The following is a 27,010-nucleotide window of genomic DNA, read 5'->3' as shown; positions in this document are numbered from 1 at the left end:
GAATGTTCCCCATGGCTGTTCCTTGAACCCTGTCACAAATTGAATAATGGGCTGAGACTTTCCTCTGGTATTTTCCAATGACTCCCCCTCACTCCCCCTGGGTTGTGGGTTTTTTTCTTTAAATACCCTGCACTTGGGGGTTGAACTCCTCTGCCCCTGTGTGGGTTATGCATCTCAACCTCAGCACAATGATCCTGAAATATACCTTTTCCTGTTTGAAACAAGATCGGTGTCTTGAGAGTTATTGGGTGGCTGTGAATTCCCAAGGCTTGAGTGGCTACTCCCTTCTTGGGGGTCTTTCACCTGCTGTTCCTTCCTTCACCAGGTATTTTGTATTTTTCCTTGCTCAGCTTGCTCCTTTATTATAGACCTCCATAAGGCTAGCTACTAATAACCATACCACACAGTCAATAGTAAGCTGTTTTGAAATCTCCTGTGTTAAAGCTGTTAACCTAAAACTCTTCAGTTTAGCCTCAGGCAGATTTGCCGCGGGGAGTACAGAAAGTAGTCACATTCTTTACCAAAATATTACAAGAACAGTCTCTAGGCCACAAACTAATACTCTTCTCTGAAGCCCCTTGAGCCAGGCCCTCACCTCAGTTCAAATCCCCTCAGAACCACTGTTTTCCATGCTCCTGCTATTATGGCCTATTAAGCCCCACTTAAAGCAGGCATTCCACTGATTTTCTAATCCAAGGTCCAAAAGTCCACATTCCTCCAAACAAAAGCTTGCTCGGGACTGTGACAGCAACCCCAGTTCCTAGTACCAAGTTCTGTCTTAGTTAAAGTTTCATTGCTGTGAAAAGACACCATGACCACAGCAACTCTTAATTTAAACACACACACACACACACACACACACATAATTGGGGCTGGCTTACAAGTCAGTGGTTTAGTCTGTTGTCGTCATGGCAGGAAGCATGGTGGCATGTGATAGAACTCAGTGCTGGAGAAGGATCTGAGAGCTCTACAGCTGGATCAACAGGCAACAGGAAAAGAGAAAGCACCATGCCTGTCTTAAGCTTCTGTAACCTCAAAGCCCAACCCCGGTGACACACTTCCTCTGATAAGGTCATACCTACTCCAACAAGGCCACACCTCCTAGTAGTGCCATTTCCTATGAGCCTATGAGGGCCATTTTTATTCAAACCACCACACCTGTACAGCCTTTCACACCAGCCTACAGCGTCGTTAGAAATAGATTTCTTTTGATTTATGTCCTGTGACTCCAAATGACACCTTGTTTACAGTAATAAACAGTTCTTAAATGACTGGCTCTTCAGGCACAAGAATGAATGAATTCTGAACTTGCAGGCCAATACTGCTTTCCATTTCATCTACATGACTTTGAAATATGGCAATGGTGGTAGATGTTACAGCTTCATTCAAATGCTGGCCAGACAGAGCCATCTGTGCCCCGATTGCTTCCCAAGCTCTTTAATGGAGTCTGGGAGAAAAGAGACAGAATGTTTAAAACATCCTGCCACTCGACAGGCCAAAGATGGGATCCAGATTATAGGCCCCAGACAGTTGCTCAGGGAACTTAAATTAGTGAGTTAGAAATCACACACCTGAAAGAAAAGGGTCAGTAAAGGCTACTATAATGGTGGTTTAAAGAAACGGTTGCTCTCTGAGGAGAAAGCTTTTAGTGGCTTCTTGCGTTTATTCACATGAGCCTTTAAAAGCAGAAATAAAGAAAAAAAAATCAATACTCCCAAGTCATATTTTCAGAGCAAAAATACAAACTGTCAAAACACGCGAGAGAAGATCCCAAGTAAACACAACGCAGGCAACAAACTTGCTAGACGTCGTGTGACAAGTTTTTAAGTAAATTATCTTTTCCATACTCGCTGCCACTCACTAAGGAAAAATCAGTCAATGGATTATAAAATTAAATTAGAGAGCTTAGGAGGGATGAAAGCCAATGAGATTTCATTCGGTATTTAAAACGATGATGGGACCAGCAAGATGGCTCGGCAGGCTGTCATCAAGCCTGAGTACCAAACTCACTTCCCCATCTCCACAGTGTAAGAAGAAAACTGACCCCTGATAGGAGTCTTCTGATTTGCATATATATGTTGTGGTATGAAAATGTACACATACATACATACACTAAATATACAAATGTAATAACGTTTGTAAATAACATTTCACACTTCAATTAAATTTTACCTTGAAATGTAGCAGATGTCCACACCTTCCCCCTAAGGCTCCAGGAACATGGAAGATGGCCCAGTAAAGCTTGCTGGGTCCAGAGGTTAGGAAGGACATCGCATAGCCCTGTCTTCTGGACAGAGCAGGGCTAATGCTCTCGTGAGTTCAAGGAGGCTATGGTTGCCTACACAGGATCAAGCCACTCCACATTTCTACACAGATTGGAGAGGGGGTTGGTGTCTTAGGAGGTCTCACCCTAGCTGAAGAGCTATACGGGCGGTTGGCAGTTGATGGCTGTTGGGGCAGGTAGAGTTTGTTTTCTTTAGGAGTGTGGCCCCTGTAGAGTGACCACAGTCCAGTGGATAGCTTTGCATCCATGCACATTTGAGTAGCACTGGTTTTTTGATCCAGTGGGTTATTAAACCTAACAATCCATATGCATAAGAAACCCACTCAATGAAACTAAAGCAAAGAATTTCACAAACCTAGAGAAAGATATGGACACACAAGCACTGCGGGCACTTAGAACTCATAGTAGACACAACCAAAAGAGAATCAATTCACGTCACATTACAGTGACATGTCACACTCCAGGCTAAGACTATACAACAATAACAACAACAATTGTAAAAGCTACAAGAGACCCTGCCCCTAGAAGCATTGTGGGTGTGACTGCAGTGTCACAGGTGCATCAATAGGTGGCAGAGAGGAGAGAGACCATGTCTACTCTGTCTTCTGACCTGTGAACATCTGAATGATTAGTACTCTAACATTCCCTGAAAAAAGTGAGCATGAGACCATCACCAGTTGGGCCACACAGACCTGGATGGGCATACCATGCTCAAGATGATCCCTGTCCAGAGTCATATGTGGAGCATAGCACTCCTGAGACCACTCCTGAGATGACTCCAGACACCTAGAGACCCTGTGCCACTAATAGAAGCAAGTGGTAGAGAAATGGGAGAGAAACAGAAGGATGTGGGCACAATGAAGAGAGGCAGAACTGGAGACTTGCAGATACTGAGAACAACCTGATGTAAGTAGCCCATGATGCCACCTGGAACCACAGAGGGGCCATGGCCTGTGCTGCCACTGAGGCCTTATTCTGGGTCTGTGACGCTGCAACAGTAGGGATCTATTACCATCAAAGGCCAGGCAGACATCCCTGGTCTGATCTCCCACCCAGAGACATGTTGATGTCTGAGGCTGTGCAGAGAACTGGTCCCACTCCTCACCTGGGCATCTTGAGAGAGCTAGCCCTGGTATGAGAATAGGAGAGCTGTCCCTGCCCCTCACCCACTGCAGCACTCCAGAGAGCAGGCCCTGCACCTCACCTGGGCAGCACAGTAGAACTAACCCTGGTTGGGGTGGGGGGTAGGGGACAGTGAGCTGGCCCCAAGGGTATGAGCTTGGGAGGGCTGGCCCTCCAACTTGTCTGCCATGGGATGAAATGGGTGGGGGAGAGATGTCTCTTTGCCCCTTGCCACCAATGGCAGGCACAGTAGAGCTGGCCCCGGATATGGGGATGCAGATGAGTCGGCCTAGAAGGCGTGAGTGTGGGAGATGGACCTAGCCTCTTGTCGGCCGGCCGGGTGGTAGCACAGATGAGGGGAAGATGCCCTCCTCCTCTCCCTTGTCCCTCTCGCTATCTACGACAGGCAGGAGAGCTGGCCCCAGGGTCATGATAGTGAGAGAACTGGCCATGTCCCTCACTGGCTGCACTCCAGAGAGCTGGTCCTGCAGAATAAGCCAGACTCAGAAAGACAAATATTGTACATGTTCTTGCATATGAGAAATCAATTCTTAAACATAAATAAGACTTCAAAGCAAAAGGGCGCTATTTAGCCAGAAGAGATGGGAGGGAAAGGAGGGCAGATGATACCAAAAGCAAGGTGATTAAGAAGAAAGCACATGATGACACACATGTACAAGAATGTCACAGTAAATCCATCATTCTGCACAACTATTCTACACTAACAAGGCTTATTTTAAAAACAATAAGCTTCAGCTCCAACATGGCAGCCGAGCCAAAGCTTGAAGTGGTTTTCATTATGACAAAATTTAAGGCTGTAGTTTTCATTTAATCGTAACTTTCTTTTCTAACATCGGAAGAAATGGTTTAAATGCGGTCTTTCTTTTAACTGGGAAGGCAAGATTTCACAAACGTGAAGAGAAAGTCCTGTCCACTTCTCTCTGTGTCTCCCAGACACCCGGTTCCTCTCCTCATAGGTAACGACCCACTGAGGCGTGGGATCTCACACTAAGGCACACCGCTGGGGTAAGCCCGCACCTGCCCTTTCCCCTTCCCTCTCTTGGGATCCCGCCAGTCAGGGATGCTCTCATGTCCCCTCAAGGGGCTTTCACTGTATCCACTTTTAGAAGCTGTCTACATAATGCAGTGTTCTGTCCGGCAGAGTGCTGCCTTCCTGTACTGGGATCATATGGCCTCCGCTCAGCTCAGGAGCGGGACAGGGGAAAGGGAGCTGCCTACGGCACAAGACCATGGAAAAGCTGTAAAATTAAAAGACATTTTCAAGGGTCCCATTGTTCTTGAAAAGCATTATTTAGTTACTTGTAATTTAAAACACGATGAGGGTCACGAGTTGTCCTCCGAAGCCTCCCTTCACAGTAACTACAGCAGAGAAACACAAATCCGCCGGAGTGTGTCTGCGCGCTTGAAAGTGACCTATTAGCCTTTTATTAATTCACTTTTAAAAGCTGCTTCATCCTATTCGACTCTACTCTGCCCTTTTACATTAGTAATAACTTTCGTCCTCTTGTAAAGTGCTGAACAGCACCGATTTTTATATTTGCTAGGAAAGTTACAGGTTGCTAAGGCGTCTTTACGAAGCTGCGAGTCGGGGCTGGAGAGATGGCTCAGCGGTTAAGAGCACTGACTGCTCTTCCACAGGTCCTGAGTTCAATTCACAGCAACCACATGATGGCTCACAACCATCTGTAATGGGATCCGATGTTCTCTTCTGGTGTGTCTGAAGACTGACAATGTACTCATATACATTAAATAAATAAACAAACAAATCTTTAAAAACTGCTAATTCCAGCACTTGGGAGGCAAAGGCAGGCAGATTTCTGAGTTCGAGGCCAGCCTGGTCTACAGAGTGAGTTCCAGGACAGCCAGGACTACACAGAGGAAAAAAAAAAAAACAAAAAACAAAACAACAACAACAAAAAAAACCCTGAAGTTCCAAGACGCTGTCTGCGAATGGAAGCAGGTGGTCGGTTATGGCGTGGTTACTGTTACCTCTCTCCTGCTGCCACACAGGGTGCACAGTGGTTAGGTGACAGAAGAAAAAAGAGAATAATTTTCTAGAACACTTACTATATTTTTATTACAAAAGTCGTGTTCATAGATTCATTTAAAAAATAAAGACAAGCACTCCAGCCCGTTGCCTATGAATAGTTCTAGTGTTTTATCGGGCACATACTCAGATCTTTTCCTGTGCACATGATTTATGGGTTACGTACTAATGAAGTCAGGTTATAGCAAGGACTTTTATAAGGAGCTATTTCTAGTTCACATGTGCCCAGTGTTTCCACACGGCTAGTTCTACAGTGCAATTGTTAACAGCTAGAGACTAGGCGAGGGCTGGAATGTGATTTATTTCAAGTCTTCTATTATCGAACATTTGGATAATTTGTCATTGTTAAGCATTCATTTTGAGATACATAAACCTTTGACTTCAGGAATGTATTTTGACACATTACTGTCCAAAAGTAATTTAAACCTTTGTTCTTAATATTTGGGAATATAAGATCTTTTGGGGAAGCTGAGAGATTTTTGTGCCTCTTCTCATTAAGAGAAAGAAGGGAGAAGGAGAAACAGAGAAAGGAAGAGTGGGAGGGAAGAATGAATGGAGAGACAGAGGGAGAAGAGAAAGAGAGAAAGAAAGAGAGAGAGAGAGAAAGAGAGAGAAAGAGAGAGAGAGAAATAGACCTTAAAACTTTCACTTCTGCAAAATGAGCCCTAATTGAGAATTCAATGCCAATTTGTCCTCACCAACAATACACACACCTTTACCTTTTCTGAGACTTTTAGTTGGTTGCTAGCTATAAAAATTACAATTTTAAGACCAGCAAGATAGCTCAGCAAGTAAGCCTTCTCTGTGCAAGCCTGACAACCTGAGTTCTGGGTGGAAGGAGAGAACCAAGCCCACACGGTTGTCCTCTGGCCTTCACGTGTACACCATGGTATACACACACACACACACACACACACATGCACACATGCACACATGCACACACACACACAGCAGCAGCAGCAGCAGTACCACCAACAACAACAACACCAGCAACAAATTAACTCGTTAAAGATAACCTCAGAGGCACCAAAATGTGTCAGCGTCACATTACAGAGTGAAATCTGCCTGTGTCTCCCATCTGTCTGTAGCCTGTGGTTACTGGCCTATGTGTAATCCCTCAGTTGTACCTGTCTGATGTCCAAGTGTCTCTATGAATCTGTGTCAGTCTGTGTTCATCCCTGTTGATGTCCGTAACAAAGGGCTTTGCTCTGTATTTATTGCACAGCACAGAAACCCTGCCATGAAAAACGGATGAGAGCTCACAAGGCATCTTTAACAGAGTTTATAAGGGAAGAACTTCACCGACCCAAACCAAAGCAGAGGAGCAAACCTGTTGTCAAGCTACGTCCAGATGATTTTTACAACATTCATTGTGGCTGCTTATTTTATAAGGTTGCTTCTAACCTGTTAGCTGCTCTCAGCAAACGCTTAACACACACACACACACACACACACACACACACACACACACACACACACACACCCTGCTTTGGGTCAGAGCATGAATGAGAAAACTTAAAGCTATGCATTTAGCTTAGGTTGTAAAAGCTGATTACCTGGGAAATCCAAAGCAAGTAAGGAAGCTTACAGTGTTCTCCTAAAGGCGGGTTAAAGTTAACCAGGCTGAGTGCACAGTAGGACAGCACATTAAGTACACAGTCTCCTCCTCTTTCTCCTCTTTCTCCTCTTTCTCCTCTTCCTTCTCCTCCTCCTCTTCTTCCTCTTCCTCTTCCTCCTCCTCCTCTTCATCCTCCTCCTCCTCCTCCTCCTTCTTCTTCTTCTCTCTCTCTCTCTCTCTCTCTCTCTCTCTCTCTCTCTCTCTCTCTCTGTCTCTCTCTCTCTGTGTCTGTGTGTGTCTGTGTGTGTCTGTGTGTGTGTGGCTATGGGCACATGAGTATGAGTGCAGCTGTCCACACAGTTCAGAAGAAGGTGGCACATTCCCTGGGCTGGAATTACAGGTCTTCATGAACTGCCTGATGTGCATTCTGGGAGCTCAGGTCCTCTGCAAGAGCGATCAGCTCAGGCTCTTAACTGCTGAGCGGGTTCTCCAGCCCAGTCCCTTGAGTGAGCTCAAACGTGTCGTTAACTTTGTTGTGAGTCAGGAAAAGTTCAGTCTTCTGTGAGTCAAGAGATGTTTTCATAACATTGTATAACCACAATAAAATATTTTGATGTGAAAATGGTTTTGAAGTATAGCTTTTTTTCTTAATTCAGATTTTTTTTATTGCTAATGAGACTTGAACACTTTTTTCTAGACCTGACATGCCATATTTTTGTACTTTGCTCATTCAAAGGGTTTACATAATTATTAATATTTTTAAAGATTTTATAATAATTGTGGTGGTTTGAGTATGCTTAACCCAGGGAGTGGCACTATTAGGAGGTGTGGCCTTGTTGGAGCAAGTGTGTCACTGTGGGGATGAGCTTTGAGACCCTCCTCCTAGTTGCCAGGAAGTCAGTCTTGTCTTGTTTGCATTCTGAACAAGATGTAGAAGTCTCAGCTCCTCCAGCGCCTGCCTGGATGGTGCTGTGCTTCCTGCCTTGATGATAATGCACTGAGCCTCTTAACCTGTAAGGTAGCCCCAGTAAAATGTTTCTTATAAGAGTTGCCCTAAATATGGTGTCTCTTCACAGCAATGGACACCCTAACAAGACAATAATAAATTAAAATTTTATTGTAAAGAACTTGTGAATAAAAATCATCACACACTGAAATTAGCCAGACCCAAAGCCTACCCGTCTCAGTGAACATCTGCAGAGATTTTACACTTCCACCATCAGCTTGATTCTTACCCATTTATCCACCCCAAGGAAAAAAACCCATAACAGGTAAAACTAGAAGAACACTTGTTTATATCTTCTTTCAGAATTCACATTTCTAAAGCCTGCATTCCGCTCTTTCTTCTCACCTAATACTTACATTTCTTGTTTTCCTTTCCACATGCCAAACTATCCCGGTGCACACGTCTGTTTACACACATACATGTAAATATCATACAGTAATAGCCACATAGAAGGGGGAGCATGTGGTTTTTCCTTTCTGAGATGGTGTGGCCTTGATTAATATTATACATCCCAAGTCCATCCATTCTCCGGTAGACTTTGTGGCTTTCATTTTTCTTCAGAACTGAATAGTATTCCATTCCACCTACGTACTAGATTTTCATTATCTATTCACATTTCTGTTGATGGACATCTAGCTTGGCTCTATTTCTTGCTGTAGTGAATAAAGGAGCAATGAACAGGTGACTGCAAATATGGTAGGGTATGGAGTTCTCTGGGTATATGTTCAGGAGCAAAGCATGGACCATGTGGTAGTTCTATTTTTATTTTGTTTGTTTGTTGGAGCAAGATCTCAGGATGTAACTTTGGCTGTCCTGGAGCTCACTGTACAGACCAGGCTGGCTTCAAACTCACAAGATCCTTCTGTGTGGGGATTAAAGGGGTGTATCACTACACCCTGGCTATTTTTAGTAGTTTGGGGAACCTTCAAACTGGTTTCCACAATGACAGTATTAATTTGCACTCCCACCAGCAGTAAGGGGTCCTCCTTCTCCATGGCCTCAACAGCGTTTGCTGTTAGACTTCTAGATATAGCCATTCTGACTGGGGTGAAATAGTATCTTAGTAGTTTTAATTTGCATCTCCCTAGAGGCTAGGGATACAGAACAATAAATATTGGTGTCTTATATTTAAAATTATCTATCCAATTCATTAGCCCGTTTGTTGATTAGCAATTTTATTTCTTGGCTTTTGATTTCTGCAACTCTTTGTAAGTTCTAAACATGTGTTCCTTGTCTGAAGTACAGAAGGTAAAGATTATCTCCCCAGCCCCACCCCCGCTGCCCCGCAACCGCCCCACCCCACCCCACCCCAGCCCCGCCGTGGACTGTGTGCTCTGCTGTTCCTTTGCTGTGAAGAAACTTTAGTTTTTGTTTAGTCCCATCTGTTGATAATTATAATTTTAGTATTTAATAAACATCAACACATCATTACAAGATCAGCCGGTAAAATGAAATGTGTTCCGTAGACTAACAGCTTTAAATGGGAAAAAAGTTCCATATGTCATACCTACCTTTGTCCACTAGAGAGCAGCATTCGCTCACTATACTCTAGTTTTTTCTTACAATTTATTTTCATTTGAATCCCTCTAAAATATACTTGAAATGAATATGGTTTTTAAAAAATTAGGTATGCCACACATATTAGTACATTAAAACATTATAATTGTACATCTAATTTTTTTTCAACACAGAAAAATACAAAATTGGATACTGGGTTCAATGTCCTACACTAGAAGATAAACCAGCTGGGGTTAGGGGGACAGGGCTGAGGCCACCATCTTTTTTTTTATAACCAATATTTTTAATTGATTATTTTATTTATTTACATTTCAAATGTTGTCCCCTTCCTGGTCTCCTCTCCCCAAATCCCATCTCATCCCCCCTCTCCTTTGCCTCTAAGAGGGAGCTCCCCCACCCACCCACTCCCACCTCACCCCTCTAGAATCCCCTTCCACTGGGGCATTGAGTCTTCACAGGACCAAGCACCTCCCCTCCCACTGATGCCAGATAAGGTAGTCCCCTGTTACGTATGTAGCAGGAATCATGGACCCATGTATGCTCTTTGGTTGGTGATTCAATCCCTGGGAGCTCTGGGGGTCCTGTTGATGTTGTTGTTCTTCCTCTGGGGTTGCAATCCCCTTCAGCACCTTCAGTCCTTCCCTGTATATTCCATTGGGGTTCCCTGGCTCAGTCCGATGGCTGGCTGTTAGTGTCTGCATTTGTCTCGGGTGCTGGCAGAGCCTCTCAGAGGACATCCATACTGGGCTACTGTCTACAAACAGTTCTTGGCATCAGCAATAGTGTTGGGTTTGGTGTCTGTGGATGAGATGGATTCCAAGGTGGGGCAGTCACTAGATGAGGCCACCATCTTTCCCCAGCCATGACTCGTTCTCTGGGTGATCTCCATATTCAGAATGTCAGCCTAAAGAGAATCATGAACATGCTGTCTCACTGGTACACTTCACCTCTGTTACCTTCGTTCCCCAACAGGGTGGCCTCTGACTTCATATTCCTTTATGACAGAACATTGCCCATATGCCAAGTCATTCAGATGCAATTGATTTCTTCAACCTGGTAAGAACTACCATTCCTCCTTGAAAATGGTGACTTCAGCTTCAGGCATGAAGGAAAATAAAGGGGAATAAGGATCCCCTAGAAAAATAAAAATACATCTCTTCAGTGTCTTCCAGAATGTGAAGCCTTTAAATCTGTATTTTTCAAAAGCATTGTTAAGGAAGGGCACTTACTCCGTGTGCTGGTGAGCAGGGATTCATACATGTATTCGATGTCTATACCACATGGTGAAGGCATCCTCCATTTAAAGGCCAGCCTTGTCCTCGAATTGATCCCATTAAGACAGTTTCATCCAGCTTATTTTAGAAATGAACCTTGAAATGCAATTGCCAAATTGAGTAACGCTTTGGTGTGTCTATTTCTTTTTAATTTCTTTAGGAATTCCGCCAAATACTGATGTAATTCTTGGCACAAATGCCCCAGAGAAGCTGATGAGCTACAAACACGGGAGTGACTCTCCCTTCATGTGACATTCCAGGAAGCATTTCTGGTTTTGTGCATTGATGAGCTAGCAGGGGAAACCTGGATGTTGGTGCTAGACCCTTTCTGAGGCCCAGGGAGATGCCAGGTGACGAAATCTGCAGAACAATTACTACGAGCATTATTTTAAAGGTCATTTCTAAGAAGGATAAGTTCGATTCAGTCAAATTGATAAAATGCCTATTAGAGTTTTGTTTAGCATTATTTTAAAGGTCATTTCTAAGAAGGATAAGCTTGATTCAGTCAAATTGATAAAATGCCTATTAGAGTTTTGTTTCCAGTGAGTTATTTTCAATAATACATAACAATCTCATTGTCTTTCATAGATAACCTAGATCCATATTCAATAAATTTCTGCTTTGGTACAAGTCCAGTTTTTCAAGGGGAAAAGCAAAGAATTAACATAAATGACAAAATGTGTTAAAAAAAATATAGCTATGAAGAAATTTCTGTGATAGCAGATATATGAAAGTGAAAATGGTCTAGATTATAAGATTTATCCAAGCTGAAAGTTTATGAAAATGAATGTTGTAACTATTGCCCAGAATGTAAGATGTTACTGAAATAAAAGCCACAGCTTTTTAGGAACTGTAAACGTTTTCACCATTTTATTTCAAAATAAATTTTCTAATGTAACAGGTATGAACACAATAAACTCCTGTGGCATTTTATTAATAAATGTTTTAATACACTGAGTAAACTTTTGCATCCTCCTTTATTTGTACTCACTCAACAATACACACGAACACACATACACACCACACCGCACATGTACACTCATATACATGCACACACACCATATCTCACACACATACACATGCACACACACGTACACACACACACACACACATCATATGCACACAGTAGACTAAGAATTAAGCCAGAAACTGTATCTTAATCGCTTTTAAAGTCCATAATATTTACTACAGCATTTACAAACCATGCTTGCATAGTAAGTCCATCAAGCTGAAATTTCTTTTAATACTTTAAAGTTTTAGCTAATGTTTTCTTAAGCAAAGCCTTAAAACGAGAACATTTCTAAGTGAAACATCCAAAGGACACTAGGATTTTAATAGTACATTGGCATGAGATGCAGCTTCGGTTTTCTTTTTAATCAGTTCTATTATTGTATCTATGTTCTGCAGAAACTTTGCTGATATGTCTATAGAGTTTTAGATGGCCTGTTCAAACCTGAAGCTTTGTTGGGCAAATGTACAGAAAGAGTAGTGGTGTCCTGGCTTTTGATTAAGTTAGTATTGGAAGCTTTTTATTGCCTTCTCATTTGGTTCCTGAAAAGGTTAAATTTAATTGTGTCATCAGGTTTTACAAAGTCCCCTCAGGACAATGTCCTTTAACTTACAAAGTTCCAGTTATCTCTCCCCCTCCCACGCCAGTATCAAAGAAAGACTCTAATTAAAGATCTGGGGAAAGTCATGCATGGATGACATGAAGATGACAGACCCAGTTGGGATGAAGAAGAGTGAGCAGAAGAGAAAGGAAGAAAAAGAAGGCAAAAGGAGAACGGAGGTGATTAAAGAACAAAGAACTGAAGTGACAAGGAGAAAGGGAAGGAAAGGGTAGCAAGGAAGCAGAGACTAAAATGGCAGTGCACTCACCTGGGCGCTCTCCTTGATGTGTCAATCTGGGGCCACCCAGCCTTGTTCTTTGTAACTGTCCTAAGTTCCAGGTGTATTTCTCAAAGGGAACACACACACACACGCACACACACACACACACACACACACACACACACACACACACATGAAATTACCTGTTGACCTCATGCAATTATAGATTCTGGCCCCCACACAGTCCCTGCCGGGTCTGGCAGTGCCTCTTGTGGCCTCTCGTGGTGCCGGGGTCTGGGCTGTGCTGGTTGGCATGCTAAGCTTACTCTCTTTGGCGTTTCACAATATTGGCACTATTGGTATTTTTGACCAGCTAACTCTCTGTAGAAAGAGCCCATTCTGTGTGCTCACAGGTATTTGAGAGCAACCCTGCCCCCTGCCCATCCAATGCCAACAGCGTCTCCTCCCTTAATTGTGGTAGTCAAAGTGTTTCCTGGTACTGCTGAATTTTCCCTCCAAGGCAAAAAATCACTCCAACAAAGTGCTGCTGAAAATAGAAGACATGCTAGGGTCCCTTCAGGGGACAGGCTACTGGATAAAAATATACTCGTCTTTGTACAAGCAGCCTGTGCCACATGGCTTCTAACACCAGCTCTGTGCCGGGTTGACCCTCATCCAACCTTGGACTTTTAGTAACACTGATAGAGAAAAGATCAGTGGACGCCTCACTCTAACACCCTAGCTGAAAACATTACCAAGCCAACTGCAGTCTGGCCTCCTTCCAGGAGGACCTGCCATCCAAGAACCACCCCTTCCATTTGCCACAGGGCCAGCAGGATCTCAGAATAGTCAAGCTTCCAAAAGCAATACATTCCTTTGTGCCTATTCTTAGACTTCAGGTACAAGTTAAATTAGTAAAGAAAAAAATTTTACTTTCTTCCTCCAAAACTCAAAGGGCAGGAAGGATACAACTTTCTTAGGTGTCAAGTTCCTTGTTTCTGTCAGAGAAAGAATGTGGCTGCCATATGGGGTAGTGCCACCCCGGGTGGCTGGGTCTGGGCCAGATATTTTCAGGCGTTTAATCTCCTCTAACTCACAGAAGAGATATCAGGGTGCACCCAGATTGCAACAGCAGCTGGGAAGCATTATGCAAACTGAAGCAGCAATACAAACCAGAAATAAAAAAAAATTAAAAAACAGTGAAGCAAGAGTGTAGAGAACACGCACTATCAAGAACAGCAGGCCAGGAGTCTGGATACTCAAGGACCTCAAATACTGCTTGGTTTTCCTTCTATGAGGTCCGAGAGAAAGGAGAAATTGATGCCTAAGGATTTTGGTGTGGGTGGCTCTCTGTTTTGATTGACAGAGTTGGATTACATAAACCCTTCTCACCGTGCCCACCCTTCCTTCCTGGTTGTAATCATATGCACACCCACTATGCATAGATGGGAAATGGTAAATAGGGCGTCTTCACAGAAAGTTCACCTAGAGAACAGGGTTTGCATTACTGCATATGCACACTAAACTAGTTCAAGCCAGATTCCTACATGTGCACGCTCGCACACACACACACACACACACACACACACACACACACACATACGCAGTGCCTGGTCATAACTGGAGTATGATTAAACAGAATCTCTGAGTTTTATGATGGTTAAAAAAAAGAGAGAAATGCATTCTATCTTTCAAAATGAAGTGTGCCTGAAGCTCAATGTAGGTGGGGGCTCCTAGGCTGCAAACAGGTTTCAAGATGCTGCTGCTGCTGAAGAAGAAGAAGAGGAGGAGGAAGAGGAGAAGGAAGAGAAAGAGAAAAAGGAGGAAGAAAGGAGGGAGGAGAAAGAGGGGGAAGAAGAAGAGGAAGAGGAAGAGGAAGAAGATGAGGAAGAAGAGGAGGAAGAGAAAGAAAAAGAACAGTGTGTGTGTGTGTGTGTGTGTGTGTGTGTGTGTGTGTCATAGGCAGAGATGGATCACAAAGTGTATGGTTAGAAGGATGTGTACAGGGCCCAAACCGAGTGGAGTTCCAGGTTGCTAAACTCTCCCTTACGCTTGCTTGCCACAGAGGTACACACAGAACACTGCTTAAAACCTCACCATCTGCACTGGATCTCTGCTTCAGACTTCTCACTTTGGAGTGTCACCTTTGGTCTGCTCCTCTGAGTTCAAAAGACCTCAGCTCCAGCAGGGAAAGTCTGTGCCCTCTGTGTACCTCCGTGTCAGGAACACTATGTCTACTTATGCTTTAACATCCTACATGAGCCTTGCTAGGAAAAGCTGCTGTTTGACTCGTCCTTTCTAAATATAAATGTTAATGGGGAAAATCAAACTTATATCTTTAATATGTGAGTATTTTTTCAAATCAAATTTTTCTAAGCTGTAATTTAACAGAAAGAAACAATAAAGAAAGAAAGGGGTTTTTTTTTTTTCATTTTCTTTTTTTAAAGTATTTTTCTTTATTTTCATCCACTGTGCTGTTCAATTATATTTGACGGATTCAACTGAGTATTTACTGGGCTCTGCTAAGTCATCTACTGTGTAGAAGACAAACCAGCTTGTGTCTCACCTCAGAGAAGCTATTTAGTTAAGACAGGTGAAGCAGCTAACAATACACATGGCACCCAGACTCTCTGACTTGAGAAAAATTCCCACCTAATACCTGTGACTGAGCGACTGGAGTTTAAATTCCAGTGTGATAACCTTGCAGCTTCTTAATCACTAACCTTCCCCCAGCCCGGTTTCTACTATTTTAACTGATCGTGGTAAACCTCTTGGATCTGGGCTTCCTCATACCTTCTTGCTGTCTAGCCTGCTGTCTCTCCACAACCACCCACTTTCTCTGCACAGTGCCTGCCACTTCTCTGTCAAATGTCTCTTCAGAGTTTGAGCACCTCTGTGCTGTGGTCCTTGCACCTGTTCCTAGACCAATGTGGCTTCACAGACCAGGAAACTCTGTGGCATCCCAAGCCTCCCTCCCATAATACACACACATGAAAATTAAGGAAAGCCTCTGCTGTTTCTCCAAGTTGAATGAAATATTAAGACCATAAGTAAGTGCGCCTCCTCTTATACCAGGATTCCTCTCTCTATATTCATATTGCAGGGAAATCTGGCATGTGTGACTAAGATTGGTATAATCATATGAGGTCATTATTGCTGACTGAGACAAACAAGTTTGAAAAAATAACCAGCACCCACTCTACTTCACAAAATACATTTTTTCAAATGTTTATCAATTGTAAGAATCGATTGAGTAGAATGGGCATAGAATCAATGAACTAACTCATGATCAAGATTTCATTTTAAAACTTTGTAATCTGACCCATCCACAAAACTTTCAACCCAAAGTGTGTCCTGTCTACAAAATGTGCAGGGACAAAGATGGAGCCCAGATAAAGGGAATGGCCAACCAACGACTGGCCTGAACTAAGACCTACCCATGGGCAAGAACTAATGCCTGACACTATTAATGATACTCTGTAATGCTTGCAGACAGGAGCCTAGTATAATTGCTCTCTGAGAGACTCCACTCAACAACTGACTGAAACAGATGCAGAGACTCACAAACATTAGATGGAGCTTGGGGAGTCTTGTGGAAGAGTCAGGGGAAGGAATGGGACACCCAAAGAGGACAGGGACTCCACAGGAAGACCAACAGAAGCAACTAACCTGGACCCTTGGGGATCCTTAAAGACTGAACCACAAACCAAAGAGTGAGCATGACTGGACCCCTCTCCACACATATACAGCAGTAGTCATGCGGGTCCTCCAACAACCGGAGTGGGGACTGTCCCACAATTTGTTACTTGCCTCTGGACCCGGTTCCCCTAACTGGACCACCCTGTCTGACATCAGTGAGAGCAGAGGATGCGCCTAGTTCTACAGTGACTGATGTGTGGGGGTGGAGATTGTGAGGGGAGTGTAATATGGGAGTCCTCCTTCTCAGAGGAGGAGAGGGGGGTGGAACTAAGAGGAGGGGGGGCTGATATTGGGATGTAAAGTGAATAAATAAATAAATGCATTTAAAGAAAAATTTGTAGTCTGATAAAAGCAGTAAAATAACATATTCTCCAGAGAAAGGATAGAATAGTAAATCTTATTTGTTTCTATTTATAAAAAGCTCAAAAGATTTTCACAAATATCAAAAGTTCCAGAAGGGGGCAGCATGAGGCTGTTGCACAGACGATACAACATTTCAGAACACTCCTTTTTAACCTCCAAAAATTCCAGAGGCCCAATCCACTCCCAAAATAATACTCTGGAATTGATCTAAAGAATCACTGCCAGGAACTTCTGTCCCTGAGAAACCTCCTCACTGCTAAGTACCACAGCAGCGAGGAATGACTGTTAAGTCCTGGAGCCCGGCCTTGAAGCGCCCTTAGCTTTCCATCTGTCTGTCTTTCTGTTAACAGGGCTAACAGCGTCTGCATTGCACCATGGAGGACGAGGGCCAGTTCCTAGAGTAAACGCGTCTGCACGTTGAGGAGCCTAAGATTTGATCCAACCCACAATCATTTTTGAATGCACGGCTGTGTTGCTTCTTAAACAAGCACTTCAAAACAACGTGGGGTTTAGAACCATGGAACAGGAGAGGAGAGACCCAGGCCTCTCTATAGCAGTCATCCTGAGCAGGGATTGAGGAGCACATGGAGACACTTCTTAAAGCCACTGAAGCCCGAGTGAGGAAACTCTTCCGGGGATTGGACAGTTTCCTGTGGGTCTCCAGAAGCTACCGACCAGCAAAAATACAAAGAGCGTTCTCATTTAGCAATGCCTAATGATGAGCCAGGTATCGTGGAGGCACATGTGCAACCCAGCACAAGAGAGGCTGAGACAAGAGGACAGGAAATTTGAGCTCTCCTATGTTACACAGGGGGATCTTATATTCGCTCCCTCCACTGCCGAACCCACCAACCCCAACCCTACTCCCACCTTGGGGACTGAAGCCAGGGCCTTGGGCTTAATTGGCACATACTCTCCCACCGAGTTAAATCCTTAACTTGATGATCTTATCTTAATGAGAAGGCTACAGAGATGGCCCAGCAGTTGAGTGCTTCCCATTTGAGTCTGAGGACTCATCCTAGTAACCATGAAAAGAGCAGAGGCAGTCTCTCAAACTCCTGTGCCCTGCCCACCTTCTGTGATGTGTGTGTAGACAAAAGGGTTGCTGGGACCTTTGGGGCTCAGACCTACCTGAGAAACACAAGTTTTAGGTTCGGCAAAGACTTGCTCAAAGGAATGAAATGGAACGGGAAGGAGGACCCTGAAGCAGTCCTGTGGCCCCTGAGAATCACTCACACACACACACACACACACACACACACACACACACATACCACACACACACACTGGTCCACATAAACATACAACAGTAAACGACAATCCTCTGGGTGGGACTGACTTTTTCAGGGTGATTTTTAGGGTCTTCTGTGAACTCTATGGTGTAGTAATGATTTGCCCACTCTTCGACTAGATCAGAGACTCTTTAGGTGAGTCATAACACTCCGTGTTAATGCCTGGTGATGACTTGGCCCGACCTCAGAACATGTAGCAATAATCTGCATTTAAGTTTGTAATTTTATGAAGTATACTATCTCACAGCTTAGGATTAAATTTCATCTTCCTTCTTTTTCTTCTTCCCAATCTCTAAAACTAAATCTGAAAGCATTTCAAAATTACATCACTTGGGGTTCTTTGCCTTCAGGGTGACTTTTTGTTTGTTTGAGACAGCGTTTCTCTCTGCCGCCCTGGCTGTCCTAGACTTCACTCTGTAGACTACCGCTGGCCTCAAACTCAGAGAGATCCACCTTCCTCTGTATCCAGATTGCTGGGATTAAAGGTGTGTGCCACCAACACCATGCAGAGTGACTTTTTTTTTTTTTACCAGTCCTAAAACAAAAAATATTAACACTCAAAAAAATTTAAAACACTCTGGAGATTACCATCAAGTAGACCAGTGATTGTGGTAGTGGTCTACAAAGAGTTTGCATGGTTGAGCCTACACATAATGAACTTGGAAAGGAAGTCTGTTATACACAGATGGTATGGATTCTGGGAACATGGGTGGGAAACCATCTCATTCAAGACAAACTTATCAGCTGTGAAAAAAAAAAAAAAGCATAACCCTTAGTCAGAGTCATAATAGGCCCAACCCTAAGTTAAACCAGGGACCATCCATCTGCTGAGTCAATATTTACACACTCAAACTTTGCATGTATCAAATGTACATATTTGTTTTGAAAAGAATTTAGAAACTGAAAAGTATTCTATTCTCAATGACACCTATTTGATATCTCCTGACATTCCATTTTAATTTTAAATGAAAATTTCTCAAGAGAAACCTAGATTCTCACAGCTTCAGAGGTTTTTACTATTGCCCTGAGAAACTTAGATTTAAAAGGGAGAATTGTTCTGCCTGTGGGTCCCACCGGCCTTCAGGAAGTCACTTTTGATTCCATTCTGAGAGCTGACCCTCTGTCAAAAGGTAAAATAAAGGAACAAGCAACACAATAAACACAAACAGTCAAAGAAACAGCAAGGCATTAAACCCATTTACATGAACACTCCCGTGATCACTGTTTCTAAGGGCTTATCAGGATGACCAAAGTATCTGAGCCTATTTCCCTGTCCTGGCACAAGGTCATTTTCATGTCTAAAGCTTACTTCCTTGTTCTAGCCTAAAATTTAGAATCCTGTCTGAAACTACTTCTTTGTTCTAGCCTAATATTTAGATTCCTGCCTGAAATTACTTCTTTGTTCTAACCTAAGACTTAGATTCCTACCTAAAATTACTTCTTTGTTTTAGCCTAATGTCCGATTACTGCCTGAAGCCTACTTCCTTGTCCTTGGCCAATGTCATATTCCTGCCAAGTAGCCCATTTCCTTGTCCTTGGCCAGTGTCAGATTCTTGCCAAGCAGCCCCAAAGGCGAAGATGCCTCTCCCCCTTTTTTATTTCATTAACAAGACTGACCCTTGTTCTTTGACTATTTGTATCTATTGTGTTGCTAGACCCTTAACCTAGAACTGACTTTAATACATGTGTGCAATTAAAATGGTATAAAAGCATAAAGGAGGAGGGGGGATGGGATGGGTGGTTCTAGGGAGGGGAAGTGGGGAAAGGGATGACATCTGTATTGTAAATAAATAAAATATCCAATAATTTTTTTTAAAAAAGTAAAATAAAGTCCTTAAGAAGCAGAGAGAGAGAGAGAGAGAGAGAGAGAGAGAGAGAGAGAGAGAGAGAGCGCTAAGAAGAAGGCTCTGTTGTGTTCAGAGAAATTTTCATGATAATGCTGGTGGGGAAGAATTAATTCTGTTGATCCCATAACCCAGCTTCTGTGAACAGTACAACCAACAGAACAACAACAAAAAAGATAAAGACAACAAGGTATAGTCACACAATGGGATGTTTCTTCAGCCATGAAGAATGGTTATGTTGTTTGCAGGAAGATGGATGTAACTGAAGAAAATCATATTAAGTCAGTTAAGTCAGCCTTGGAAAGGCCAATATCAAGTTTTATCCTATCACAGGGACCTTAGTCATTACAGGTACATACTGATGCATGCGTACTGATGACACTTAAGTAAAAATAAAACTGAGGAGGAGACATCTCTCTTTTAAGCATCATCTAAACACAAGCAATCAATAGCCACACTTCTGTAACAAAATATCTAGATCTGAGTAATGTGTAAAGAAAAGACATTTATTTTCCCACAGTTCTAGAGACTGACAATTGCAAGGTCATAGTACCAAGAGAAGCTGTGTCTGGTGAAGGTCTACTCTCTAATGATGGTGTCATCTAAATGTCCACACATGTAGACAGGAGAGAAAAGCAAAAAGAAGAAAGCTAGCCGTAGCTCAGTTGGTGAAATGCTTGCCTAGTCCACACGAGGCTCTAATTTCAACCAGAAACTGGGTGTGGTGGGAGACTCTTAAAATCTCAGCACTGGGAAGGGAGGCCAAAGAAGATCTGAAGTTCATGATCATTCTCCTCGGCTACATAACACATTCTAGGTCACCCTGGGATCCATTTATGTATGTCTCAAACAGAGACATACATAAATGGATGAACACTGTCTTCATGTGGCAGAAGAGACATGTAAAACTGACCTACATTTCTATCTTGCTCTTTCTGATAAAATGAAGCCATCCATGAAGGTAAAGCCTTCCTGACTTAATCACCCACCAACACCCCTGTCTGCTACTGCCTACTACTGTCTACTACTGTCTGTCTACTACTGCCTACTACTGTCTACTACTACCACAGTGAGGATCTCATTTTCAGCCCATGAGCTGTGAGGGGCGTTTAGACCATAGCCACATTCTTAACTTTCAGGGAAGGCTAGTCATAAGGCTGGCTCATGCCTCCTGGCTTGTACCCTAGTGACCTCTATGCTAGTTTTCAGTGGGTTCCACCCACTAGAGTCCTCCCTTTCCTTGACATTGGGTTGAACTATAATCAGCATGTCTTTCTCATCGCATGCCAATCACAAGCCTGCTGTATCACCTACCCAACAAGCACCTGGATTGCCTAGAATGATCTGACCTTTCCAGGGAGTTTAAGCAGGTGGACCCACAGCACTGGCTCCCCCACTCACCTTCTCCTTTCAGAATCTTGCCCATCCTTTCACACACACACCCCCACCCCATGCTCCAACAAGAAGTCTTCAGGCTGCACTCCTTCTGCAACAGGATTCCAAGGAGGAGCTGAATTGGCATGCTAGGTGGGCTTCTCCAAAGGATACTGAAGGTGGGTGTTGAAGAATAAGTTGTCACTGTGGGACACATTCATACCTCCATCCATGAGATGATTATCAACTGCTAGAGGCAACCTCTCAACTTAATATTCTCTCACACAGTTTCCTCATGCATGGGCAAGTATTATAAAACAGACTGCCAAGAATGTAGGTTTTATGTCAACGGCTTTTGTAGATAAGCCCAGGAAGGCCGGTAAGGAGATAGCAAGACAATTTTCACTGCCAAGAAGTTCAACTGTAATCAGAAGGTCACAGGTGATCGATAAAGTGTTCGGGGTGAAGGGTAGCACAGCTGATGAGTGATTTACCCACTCCAGCCTGACAGCACGAAGGGTCTGAAAGCAGAGTGATGATCTGTAGCAAAGAACAAGTGTTCAACACACTGAGTTTAGAGACATAAAGAACTTTGTGTGTGTAGCATTTAATGAGTCATGCAACATTCCACATAAAAACCAAATGATGGTCTGGCAAATGAGCCAAAAGAGAGGGCTGTATACGTAAAAAGCTGAAGAACACAGAAATCAGACACCAAGTGAGTAGTCTGATGCAAAGTTAATTATCTTAGACTGTCAAAAAAAAAAAAAAAAAAAAAAAAAAAAAAAAAAAAAAAAAAAAAAAAAAAAAAAGCAAGGACTTCCTTAACACGCAGGCTCAGTTTGGGTCCCTCTGGACTAAACGCTATTAACCTCCTTTGTTCTAGAGAACCAGCCCATTTTCAAATAACATTTGATTAAGTGACACCTGGTATGAGTGACTCTGTTATTGCTTGCTAGGGCTTATTGATGCTTCATGTGATAACTCAGTTCAAAATAAGGGGCTTCTGTACATGTTCTTTCACAAACAGAAGGCTGGCAAAATTGTGCAGTGGAGAAGACATGGGGGCCTGAACCAAAGGAAAGCAAAGGAAATTCAGAAATATGAACACTTCTGAGAAGAAGAGACAAGAACGGGACATAGAACAGACAGGTAAGATGAATATGAACCTTCAAGTGCCGCTCCAAATTCAGCATCAGGACCAGGAGCAGAGACCAGCATCAGGACCAGAGAGCCTTTCATGCAGTGTGATGTTATAAAGGAGCGGAGAACATCCAGTTTCCTCAACCTGAAATCAAAGTCACCTGGGATGTGAGTCCCGTTTTTCCCCCAGGCATTCATTCTACATTGCTCAATTAGAACTTTTAACACATGAAAACATAAGACACAGGAAACGGTGAGGGAAAGCCAAGATCCTGTAGGGATTTGTCAGCCATGACTTCTGAGCAATTACTCTGGCTTTTTCATGTCCCAGATTAAAAACTGTCACTCTGTCTTTATTGGTGCTTTTCATCATAACCAGTTCTTAAGCCGTTCTGTAAATGCCCTCTTTGAACCATTGATAACCACTAGTAAGGGGGCAATATAATGCTGCCACTTACAACTGTCAAGAGTGAAGAATACTACATCAAATGGTGGAGCCCCAAATATTGCAGAAGACCCGAGGAACATTCTTTCCCAACTCTACTAGAAGTCTGTATCTCAACTATTCCCAGAAAGAACTCTCTACACCACCAGGAGTTCAAAATGGCAAGCTAAGCTGTATCCAGAGGCACAGGGAAATGCCTCTTATTATTCTGGAACATATTTTACTTGATACCAAGGTAATGTATTAATTTCACACACTCTCCAGTCGAACCATTACACTGGTACATTATGTAGTCAAATATAAATGTTGGATTTACTTTCCCTTTTAAACAAAGGATTGAAAATAAGCCTAGGGCTTGGGTATTGAGGAACCTGGGAAGTGGGAAGGATGAAAGTGAGGAGAAGGTAACTATGCAAGCTCTTGCCTGCACACCAGCACCCAGCCCAGCCTCATCCTCACACACCTTAGCACAGAAGAGCTCTGAAATTCAGCATGCTGGGCATCAGCTATTTTTAAAACTCTTTGCCATACTCTCTCCATTAACTCTGAGTAGAATTTATATGTGCTTTTTGAATGTTGAGTCAGTTGGTCCAGGTTATACATTCCATAGCTCTCTGAAATCCAAGAATGATGGGCTGCACAGTCTTCCCAGTGGTGTGCTTGACGTTAAAACAAAGATACAGGCACTGTTCACATGCTGCTCAGGCGTCTCAACCAAAATGTCAGCAGCTTTTGGTGTCCTGTCACCTCACAAGGCCTTTAAAGAATTCAATAGCCCAATTTCCCCTCCCTTCTGGGATGTCTGTGTAAATCCAGACAAAGTAAGTCATCTCCATAGTAACCATAGATAAATCTAGACACAACGGTAGCTTTGGATCTCTTAGGCCAAAATGGGAAAATCCAATTTAGGCCACGTAATATTTTTGTTGATAAAGATGATTGATTCGAAAGAGTAAACATGAGATTATTTAAATCAATAGTCACTTCACTTTAATGTCAAGCTTCAGCTTTGACAGTCTTCCTGGAAGCTTGTTGTGTTGTGTGGACACTTATCTCACTAAAGACTTCAGCATGCTTTGCAGAGACTTACAGGGCAGAGCATCTTCGAAGTGCTGTGAGTGTTTTCTAATCATGAAACTTTTACTTCTACTGTTTACTTTCCCACTCCAATACCTCTAATTCCACAGTTGTTTAACTCCTAGTGAAAAGGGTCTTTCTTCTCAAAAATCCTTACACACACAGACATACACACACACACACACACACACACACACACACACACACACAATTAAATTTAAAATGTGATCTACTCTGAAGAGGGAAACATGTTGCAATGGTTCTGAAAGAACACAAGAAAACCTTGGATGCTAGGTAGATGCTGGGGCTGGGGCTGGTTCAGGTAGCCCTGGCTGCTTTAGGTGGGGGCCTGGGCTTGATTCCCAGCACTCACAGGACAGCTTAAAGCCATCTGCAGCTACAATTCCAGAGGACCCGATGCCATGACAGCAGGCATACACATAGTGCGCCGGTAGACATAAGGGTAACACACCCATGCGCATAGCATTAAATAATTTAAATTTTAGAATAGATATTGAAAGTGGACATTTCCTCACTCCTCTCTGGGAGCAGCACTAGAGAGACCATGCACAGGGTGGAGACTTATTCCAGTAAGGAATGGTGCTGTTAACAATCTACCAAACATATGGATCACCAAACAGTTGATGGGTGTGACTTGAATAGCAGGATAATACAAAACTAGAAACACGGTGGGAAAGACATTGTCACATGAAATAGTACAAGAAACAAAGAATTATCCAAGAATTCTAATTCTTTGTACTTTTAAAATATTTACTTTTAAGCTATGCATATGACTGTTTACCTGCATGTATGTATGTATGTATGCATGTATGCATGTATGTATGTATGCATGTATGTATGTATGTATGTATGTATAAAGTGTGTGTGCCTGGTGCCATTAAGGACCAGAAGGGGCTGTTAGATCTTTGGAACTGGAGTTACAGACAGTTGTAAGACTGTGTGGGTGATGGAAACTGAACCATGTCCTCTGGAAGAGTAGCAAGTGCTCTCAAATAGTGAGCCATCCCTCCACCTCTAATTAACTGCATTTCTATGGCCTAATTATCACCCACAAGGATAAGTTAGGCAGAGTAATTCACCTCCACAAGATAGACTGAGAAATGAAGGGACCTAGGATGTCTGCATCATATGCTACTGTCCCCTCTTGCTTCCTCCTTTTTGATTGGTGTGTTCTCTTGCATCCTCATGGAAACAACACCTCCATGGTTGGTAAACATGCTCACTCATGTTTTTTTCTTATCCTTTCTTTTCTTTGAAGATAGACTGGATGTTGCCCAGGCTGGTTTCAAACATCCAGTCTCAAGAGATCCTCAGAACTAACTCTTGTAAGTGCTGATCTACAGTCATGGGGTACACATCTGGCTCATTCTGGTATATTTAATGTCTATCTTTTCAAATATATATGTTCTCACAAGTAGATATTGTATATGGGAATATGTGATTTAATTTGCATATTTAAATGATATTTAATTTTCTATTTCATTTTATTTTGTACTTTTTCTCACTAAGCCACAGGATTTCAATCTACCCGTGTTATTCATATGTGCATTTGTTACTTTTCCCTTTCCATGTGTGAATTTGCCAAATTTATACACAGCAGACATGGAGCCTTTGATGGTTCTCAACATGGGAACATCCCAGGGTAAGATGCTTGTGTCCTTTATCACCCTGTGAAAACTCACACACACACACACACACACACACACAGAGAGAGAGAGAGAGAGAGAGAGAGAGAGAGAGAGAGAGAGAGAGAGTATTGCTTTGCTGAGTCACACCAATTTCCTTTGTAAAAAATATTTAACTTTTGCTGGTACTTAGTTTTGCTATTCAACTTGTCATTTTGAAAATCTCTTCCATGCTTCTGGGCCACAAAAATTTTCATCTATTAATGCTATGCCTTTCCAAATTTAGAAGGCTATAACCAGAAAAGAAGTTACTCCTCTATTTCCATAAAGTTTTTACTCCTGATTGAAGCCAGGCTGCACCTCTGAATCCTCTGCCTCAAAAAGGCGGGTCTAGAAACATCTGGACCCAGAAGATCCTGGGTGAGGTCTTTGGTTCTTTCCCATTCTTTACGTACACAAATATTTTCTAATATTGTATTAGTAACAAGAGATCCCTTAACTTTCACATGATTTCCTCACTAATAAAGAAGAAGAAGAAGAAGAAGAAGAAGAAGAAGAAGAAGAAGAAGAAGAAGAAGAAGAAGAAGAAGAAGAAGAAGAAGAAGAAGAAATAAAAATAGAGCAACAAGAAAAACACACCCAGAATCCCACCTGGCACACTGGCTGCTCTGGGAGCACAAGAACATCAGCCAGGGATGTGTTTCTCCTGTTGGATTAACCTTGGGTTTCTGTTGACTGATTTTTTTTTTTTCTTTTTTGGTTTTTTTAAGACAGAGTTTCTCTGTGTAGCCTTGGCTGTCCTTGAACTCACTGTAGACCAGGCTGGCCTCAAACTCATAAAGATTTGCCTGCTTCTGCTTCCAGAGTTCTGGGATTAAAGGTGTGTGCCACCACTACCTGGCTGATTTTCTGTTGACGTTAAGTAAAGTGAATGTTAGGTTTCAAACTGAGACAAGTGGCTGAGGTGCTTGTTCAACATATCAAATTGGACATAGGCCCACAGGACCTCCCTGCATCCCTCTGTCCCTAGCTGTTACACGGCCCTCCTGGCTGGCATGCCCCACCCAGTACCTCCGAGCTCTCCAACCCAAAGAACTGGGCTGCTCTTCCCTACCTATATAATCCAACCTTTTTGGGTTACCTGCTCCTTTGGTACCTTCAGGGACTCCTAGCTGCTGCACCTTGTTTCCCTGCTTTCTCCGCCCCGCCTCGTCACAGAGCACAGCTCACTGTGGTCATGTCTATTCTTGTCTGTCTCAGGTGTCTCTGCCTGTGGCTATGCTCTGCCATAAATCAACAATAAACTTTCTCTTCCACCATACCTTGGAACAGTCATGTCTGCTTTCTTTTCCTTTTTCTTTCTATTAATCAACCTGTTGTAGTTGGTGAATAAAATGAAGGTGTGACCACCCCCAGGATATGATAAAGCTTAATGTCTTTATTATAGATATGAGGGAGAAGCATCTG

The 27,010-nt window shown here is 42.8% G+C and overlaps 1 non-coding gene across 1 annotated transcript; it reads left to right on the top strand.

Annotated features, from left to right (window-relative positions):
• Window positions 1-2,798: 2,798 nt before the first annotated feature.
• On the top strand, window positions 2,799-2,928 carry LOC117708006 (small nucleolar RNA SNORA17). Its single transcript, XR_004606742.1, has one exon. It is a non-coding gene; the product is annotated as a small nucleolar RNA SNORA17 (small nucleolar RNA).
• Window positions 2,929-27,010: the final 24,082 nt, after the last annotated feature.

This window comes from Arvicanthis niloticus, chromosome 4, assembly GCF_011762505.2.
Source record: "Arvicanthis niloticus isolate mArvNil1 chromosome 4, mArvNil1.pat.X, whole genome shotgun sequence".
In the NCBI taxonomy this organism is placed as follows: domain Eukaryota; kingdom Metazoa; phylum Chordata; class Mammalia; order Rodentia; family Muridae; genus Arvicanthis; species Arvicanthis niloticus.
The sequence above is the reverse complement of the archived record's forward strand: the minus strand, read 5'-3'. Positions and strand labels throughout refer to the sequence as shown.